Here is an 8,204-nt window from a genome sequence, read left to right as displayed (position 1 = left end):
TTGAGTCATAGGAAACACCATACTGTTAAAGGGGGTCAAGGAAATACTAAGGAAAATTTCCATGTGATGCTCAACTCAAAATCCTACACCTACCAATCCCTTCGAGTGAAGCCATTGGAAATCTCATACAGTTCAGTCAATTTCTTCAGTGACAGAGACGAAGTTCTTCTGGTCGCTGAGGAATTTGTTCTGACTGAGGAGTTAGGAATTCGCCAGTGTGAATTGCCTACACAGTGAGGAACATGATGGCCCTGAGGAATTTGAGAGTCAAATTTCCGACCGTTGCTGTGCTACGCGCCAGCTATCCCAAAATATCTTATCCACATAACGGTCATATCATTGAAGGGCATTTATGTCTTATCATGTCGGGCTGCTCCCTAGGCTATAAATAGCCGCCCCCTACAACCACTAGCTGGTTGGCTGCTCCGAGAGAAACTGACACTTGTCATTTGAGAGCAACCCATCCTCCGAGGACTTTGAGCGAAAATCATCGAGTGAGGAAAATCCAAACCCAAACACCCACAAACCCAAAGTGATTGAGCATCACTAAAGAGATTGATCCTGCATGGATCCGACGCTTGTTACCTTTGAAGACTATGCTTCTTCCAGACGGTTAGGTGTCATGGTCTAGAGCATCCAAGAGGAATTGTGGATCGCCGAGTGACCGAAGTCTGTGAAGGTTTGGAAGTCGCCTGAAGACTTACCACGAGTGATTGGACGAGGTCTGTGTGACCTTAGTTCAAGGAGAATACGGTGAGGACTTGGTGTCCTGAGCTGCGTGCTCAGTGACTGGGTGTCCGGGACTGTGTGTCCTCGAGTTTAAATACTCAGCCGCTCCAACCAGATGTACAACTGAGACAGCAGTTGGAACTGGTCTACCAAATCATTGTCTTCACCAACCTTACTAGTTCTATTTCCTCAACTCTTTCATTTCCTCATTACTGTGTTGAGTGTTTGTTCATATCTGTGTTTGAAGACTTTGACTGAAGACTTTCTCAATTTCCTCAGTTCAATTTCTTTAGTCTGTTTGTCTTCATCTTGTGTTATCCTGTGTTTACGCTTTCTGTACTTTGTGTTTGTCTTCATTTCATCATGATGACCATGTGTGTATTCTGTCATACTTACTTCTGAGTACTTATTCCACTGCAAGTAGTTCTTCGCTAAGGAATTTCCTCACCGGCAAATTCCTCAATGAAGAATTCATAAAAATCGCCTATTCACCCCCTCTAGTCGATATAACGCACTTTCAATTGGTATCAGAGCAAGGTACTCCCTTGTTCTGTGTGATTTTGGTTTAACCACTTGGAGTTCTAGTTATGTCGACCGCAGTTATGATCAAGGTCTCTGCTGGGTGTCCTACCTTCGATGGCACGGACTACCCCTACTGGAAGAATAAGATGCGAATGCATCTTGAAGCAATTGACAACGATCTCTGGTACGTTGTGGAAAATGGTGTTCCCTCAGTCACACTTTCCCTGAATGCTACTGATGTGAAGAGATTCAAGCAACTCGATTCTCAAGCGAAGAATGTCATATGTGGTCATTTGAGTAAAGGGCAGTATGGTAGAGTGAGTGCTTTGGAAACTGCTAAGCTTATCTGGGATAGGCTCTCCAAAGTAAACGAAGGAGTCTCAACTCAATGTGACTCTCGTGTTGACGTTCTTCGCAATCTCTTCAACCGCTTCAAAAGACTCGACAATGAAAATGTTCAGCAAACCTTCGATCGCCTCACCGATATCTCAAATGAGCTTCAAGCGCTCGGTGCCACTGACATCTCCGATCATGAGGTGGTGAAGAAATTGCCGAGATCACTCGATTCATCATTTGACACTCTGGTACTGATGATTCAAGAGCGTGCTGATTACAAGTCACTAGATCCCGCTGATATCCTCGAGAGGCTAAATACTCATGAGTTCCAGCTTGCTGAAAAGAGAGATCTCTATGGTTCAAGCTATGGCAAACCATGTGCCCTAAAGGCCAAGGCAGTGTCTGAATCGGAATGTGAAGATTCTGGTAGTAGCCTTGGTGATCCTGGAGAATTGAGCCAGGAGCTAGCACTTCTCGTGAAGAAATTCCAAAAATTCTCAAGACGTGGTCGCTTTGGAAAATCTTCAAGGAGCAGTGATTCCTCATCAAGTGACTATAAGAGAAGGCTATGCCACAAATGCAAAAAGCCTGGTCACTACATTCAAGATTGTCCTCAGTGGAACAACGAACTAAAGAAGAAGAAATACAAGGATTACAGTTCTGATGATGCCAAGAAGAAAAAGAAATCTTCAAAGTCTTCATCATCAAAATCCTCGAAGTCTTCATCTCACAAGAAGAGCAGTTCCAAGAAGGCTTGGGCATTCATTGGCAAGGAAATGGATTCTGAGGCTGAATCTGAGGATAATGAGGAAGAGGAGGCATCCGAGGAGTCTAAGTCAGGTGTGGCAAGTCTAGCTCTTGCTACCGCATTTGTCAGCAAGTCTATCTTCAACTCTGAAGAAAATGGCAACACCAACAACGCTGATGAAGGCAATGATGACTATGCCCCCACCTACTGCTTCATGGCAAAGGCTGCTAAGGTAACTAAATACCCCTCCTCTGAATCAAGTGAGGATGAATCTGATGAAAATCTTAAGCCTAGCTACTCTAAACTTGCTAAGATTGCTGTGAAACAACAAAAGGCTATTGAAAAACTTCAAAACATGCTAGACAAAAGTGATGATATGTTGGGAGAAGAAATGGACCGCACTAAAGACTTAACTGAAAATCTTCAGAGACTTCAGTCTAAGTTTGACAACCTTCAAAGTCATCATAAAACACTCTTAACTGATCATGTGAAGCTTTCTTATGAATTTATTCAAAGAAAGCAAGATCTTGAGAAGCTAAGAGTGAGTTATGAAGATCTTCAGAAGAAGCGCGATTCATTACTTGCTCAACAAATCAGCGCTACTCAGGAAGAATTTGATCCTCCATGTTTAAAGTGCATTGAACGTGAATCTGCTAATTCTTCACCTAAATGTTCAAATGCTTCAAATGTTACAAATTCTTCACCTGCCTTTGCTATCACTAATTCCTCACCTGAGGACATTGCTAGTATCACTGGCGATGCAGGGCTGAAGGAATTGTATATGACAGGCTTGTACAAAAGTCTCAAAGGGTATCAGACTCTTTGTGATGTGCTTAAAAAGCAGATCCTCCACAGAAACCCTAGGAAAGAGGGTATTGCCTTTGAGAGGAAACTCAATGCTGATGGAACATATTGGAAGCCTGAGCAGTACCTCAAAACCTCATGGGTTGCCGCAAAGGGACCTCCAGTTGATCCATCTAACTTATCTGGCTTTACGTGTGAATCTCCTCATTCTTCTGATGAGTCATTTGACTCCAACTATAAACTGTTCAAAAATCAGAATGGTGAAGTATTTGCTAGATATGTTGGCACTAACTGCAGGAACAGTTCCCCTATGAAGAAAATTTGGGTTCCCAAAAGTTATGTTGAAAGTCTTCAGGTGAATGTCCTCATGACACCACCAGTGAAGAATAGGAACCCCAGATCAAACTCTTCATATGGACCAAATTCTTCATATGGATCCAAGTCCTCATACAGACCAAATTGCTCACATGGATCAAATTCCTCAAAAGGATCAAAAACCTCATATGAACATCATCGTGCTAACAACTCTGTTTTGCAGGGTAGATCTAAGGGCTATGAATATGCGCATTATTCTTCAAATCATTATGTTCATAAGTCCCCGAAGAATTTCTCTGCTTATTCATATGCTTACCCTAACCCCTCTTATGTGAAACAAAATGGTTTGACATCTTTGCCACCTTTCTCATATGGTGCTCGCAGAGTGATGAACTCTTTGCCACCCCTCCAGATGTGGGTGGTGAAGAAAAAGAACTAATCTCTTATGCAGGGTCAGGTCTCCAGTCGCGCTCAAAACGACTGAAGAATTTGCTGGAGACCTGAACAATGCCTGAAAGGACGCAGGCAAATCATGATGAAATGAACTCTCATTTCACACGTCCTCATACTAATTATCTGATCAAATTACTTGATGAAATTGAACTGATGATACTGATGTCAGATTCTTCACTAATGAAGTATATGAGTTTGTAAGCTGCACTAATTCATCTGCAGGATGATCCACCCAAAGCAAACGAGTGGGTCCTCGATAGTGGTTGTACAAATCACATGACTGGTGACAAGAATCTATTGATGGATGCTCCATTAACACCGTCACATCTGAAGCATATCATCTTCGCTGACAAAGGCAAAAGTTAGGTATTGGGTCTAGGTAAGGTTGCGATCTCTAAGGATCGACACAGGGACAAAGTCATGCTTGTCGATTCCTTAGGATACAACCTCATGTCTGTCTCAATGCTTTGTGATCTTGATATGGTTGTTGTCTTTGGCAAGTATCGTTGTGTTGTGATCATGGAAGCTGACAATTACAAAGTCTTCAAAGGCTTTAGGAGAGGAGACTTGTACATTGTTGTTTTCTCTACAGGACCACAATCTGCCGTGTGCTTACTTGCAAAAGCTTCAGAAGGCTGGCTATGGCATCGACGACTTGGTCACGCAGGCATGAGGAATTTGCACACGCTTGCGAAGAAGAAGCATGTCATTGGCATTGAGAATGTCAAATTCCTCAAGGATCACTTGTGTGGTGCCTGTGAAGCTGGGAAGATGACTAAGGCCAAGCATCCAGCGAAGACTATCATGACCACCACTCGACCATTTGAATTGCTTTACATGGATCTCTTCGGTCCTAATCATTATTCTGCTGTGACTAATGATGCATCTCTATATGGCTTTGTTATTGTTGATGATTACTCACGTTACACATGGGTACACATTGTTACTTACAAACATGAAGTGCAGGAAGTCTTCAAACGATTTTCCTCGAGGGCTTCAACCAACTTTGGTGTGAAGATCAAGCACATCAGGAGTGACAATGGAACTGAGTTCAAGATTTCCGGTCTTAATGACTATCTTGATGAACTTGGTATTACTCATGAGTTATTTGCTCCTTATACTCCTCAGCAAAATGGCATCGTGGAGCGCAAGAACAGAACTCTTGTTGAGATGGCTTGCACTATGCTTGATGAATACAAAACACCTCATCGTTTTTGGATTGATGAATTGATACCGCGTGCCACATCATCAACAGAGTATATCTTCACAAATTCTTCAAGAAGACTGCCTATGAACTCCTCACTGACAAGAAACCAAATGTGAGTTATTTCAAAGTCTTCGGTGCTAAATGTTGGATTAGAGATCCTCATCACAATGCTAAATTTGCACCGAAAGCACATGAAGGTTTTATGCTTGGTTACGGAAAGGACTCGCACACCTACAGAGTCTTCAACATCACTCTTCACAAGATTGTTGAAACTGTAGATGTGCGGTTCAATGAAACTAATGGCTCGCAAAGAGAGCACCTACCTTCTGTGATAGATGAACTAGCACCTGAGGATTCTATCAAGTTCAAGGCTACTGAGGATGTTATTCCTACCGAAAAGAATCTACTGAAGAATTCATTCCCGAACGTGAAGACCGTCCGGCTGATGTACCTGAGAAAAATGCTAAAGAAAATGGTGCTGAAGAAAATGCTGATCAAATTCCCCGACGTCAACCAGATCATCCTCGCGTTGCAAAAGAAGTGCAAGTTGAAAAGATCATTGATGACATTGAAGCACCAGGTCCTCTCACATGCTCAGAAGCTTCACATTTATCTAACTTTTGTGGGCACTATGCTTTTGTCTCTATCACAGAGCCCAGTAAGGTAGATGAAGCATTTCTGGAGCCTGAGTGGATTCAGGCCATGCAAGAAGAATTGCATCAGTTCGAGCTCAATAATGTCTGGGAACTGGTCAAACGTCTAGATCCTCGCAAGCATAATATGGTCAGCACAAAGTGGATCTACCGCAACAAGCAAGATGAAAATGGACTTGTGGTGAGGAATAAGGCACGACTTGTAGCTCAAGGCTACACACAGGTTGAATGAATTGATTTCGATGAAACTTTTGCACCTGTTGCTAGACTTGAGGCTATTCACATATTACTTGCTTATGCTAACCATCATAATATTATCTTACAACAAATGGATGTGAAAAGTGCATTCCTCAATGGTAAGCTTGAGGAAGAAGTATATGTTGCTCAACCCCCAGGTTTTGAAGATCCAAAGAATCCTGACAAAGTCTTCAGACTCAACAAGGCCCTCTATGGCCTCAAGCAGGCCCCTCGGGCGTGGTATGATACTTTGAAGGAATTCTTCGAGAAGAATGGCTTCACACCCGGTTCACTCAACCCTACTCTCTTTACTAAATCTTATGATGGTGAACTGTTTGTGTGCCAAATATACGTTGATGATATTATCTTTGGCTGTACTGATCAACGCTATAGTGATGGATTTGCCTATATGATGAGTGAAGAATATCAAATGTCTATGATGGGAGAGTTGAAATTCTTCTTAGGTCTTCAAATTCGTCAACAACACAATGGTATATTCATATCTCAGGAGAAATACCTCAAGGAAGTTCTGAGGAAATTCGGCATGCAAGATTGCAAAGGAGTCAAAATTCCTATGCCCACAAATGGCCATCTATGCACTGATGAAAATGGTATTGACTTCGATCACAAGGTATACCGCTCCATGATTGGCTCTTTATTGTACTTATGTGCATCTAGGCCAGATATAATGCTTAGTGTTTGCATGTGTGCCCGATTTCAAGCAACACCGAAGGAATCACACCATAAGGCTGTGAAGCATATTCTTTGATATCTAGCTCACACACCAACACTAGGACTATGGTACCCCAAGGGCTCTACCTTTGATCTCATTGGATATTCCGACTCTGACTATGCTGGTGATCGTGTGGACTGCAAGTCAACATCTGGTACTTGTCATTTCCTTGGACGATCTTTGGTCTGTTGGTCCTCGAAGAAATAGAACTGTGTATCACTGTCTACTGCTGAAGCTGAGTACATTGCTGCTGGTTCTTGCTGTGCTCAATTACTGTGGATGAAGCAAACTCTCAAGGACTACGGCATCAACATGAAGAATGTGCCTATCTACTATGACAATGAGAGTGCCATCAAGATTGCTCACAACCCAGTTCAGCACCCGAAGACAAAGCACATTCAGATTCGTCATCATTTTCTTCATGATCATGTGTTGAAGGGCGACATTTCTATTGAGCATGTGAAGACTGAAGAGCAGCTAGCCGATATCTTCACAAAGCCCTTGGATGAGAAGAGATTTAGCAAGTTGCCGTGTGAGCTAAATATCTTAGAATCTCCGAATGTTCTTGGAAAAGGACACACATCCTAACACTTATGCAAAATTGATGACTTAGATGTGCAACACATGATGAAAGGTTTTTCTTCAATCAATGAAGAATAACACTCTAAGTGTGAAGAAATTAATGAAGAATTTGATTCTTAGAACCCTACGACAATTGTATGCGGAGTCTGAAATCATCATTCTTATACGGTGGGTCACGCCACCACAAAAGTTGAAAATCTTCAATTTGAGTTTTTCCTTGGTTTTTGAAATTCCTCAGTTTTTCAAATTCTTCAACTTTGCAAAATCTTCACTGTTTCCGTCGTCTTTCTTCATTGGCTATATATATATGGGTTTATGTCCTCTACAACATTCACTTATGGCTATTTCTTCAAGTTGCTTTTTCTGCTATGTGAATGTGATCGGACCCTTCCCCCTCTATGCTATACTCAACCCAATCTATTCACAAATTCTTCATGTGTGTTCTATTTGAAACTCGTTCAAAATCTTCATTGTGTCCTTGTCAGCTGAAGAAATTGCGAACGAAACTTTAAAACCTATCTTATCCAAATTTTTGGTTTTGCCGCTCAAACCGTCCCGTATCCCACGATAGACTTATCTATTCACCCACGATCTAACACGATCTCCACCTTCAGTACGTGGGTGACACATGTCAAGCGAATGAGAAGGGCCAGGGGCACGTTCGTCCTAAATCTTTGGGCGAACAGTTTTTCACTGTGACTATAAATACCCCTCACCCTTCCTCACTTCCTTTACTCCGCTCGACCGCTCTCTCTCTCTCTCTCGAGCTTCTCAATCCCTAGCGCCGCCTCTACTCCATTGTCGCCGGTGAGGAAGAGCTTCACTGCCTCGACCTCTTCGCCGCCGTACTCGCACTGGCTGCGGAAATCTTCACTCCGCCGCCGC

This window comes from Triticum aestivum, chromosome 4B (assembly GCF_018294505.1).
Source record: "Triticum aestivum cultivar Chinese Spring chromosome 4B, IWGSC CS RefSeq v2.1, whole genome shotgun sequence".
In the NCBI taxonomy this organism is placed as follows: Eukaryota; Viridiplantae; Streptophyta; class Magnoliopsida; order Poales; family Poaceae; genus Triticum; species Triticum aestivum.
Note: the sequence above shows the minus strand (reverse complement) of the source record.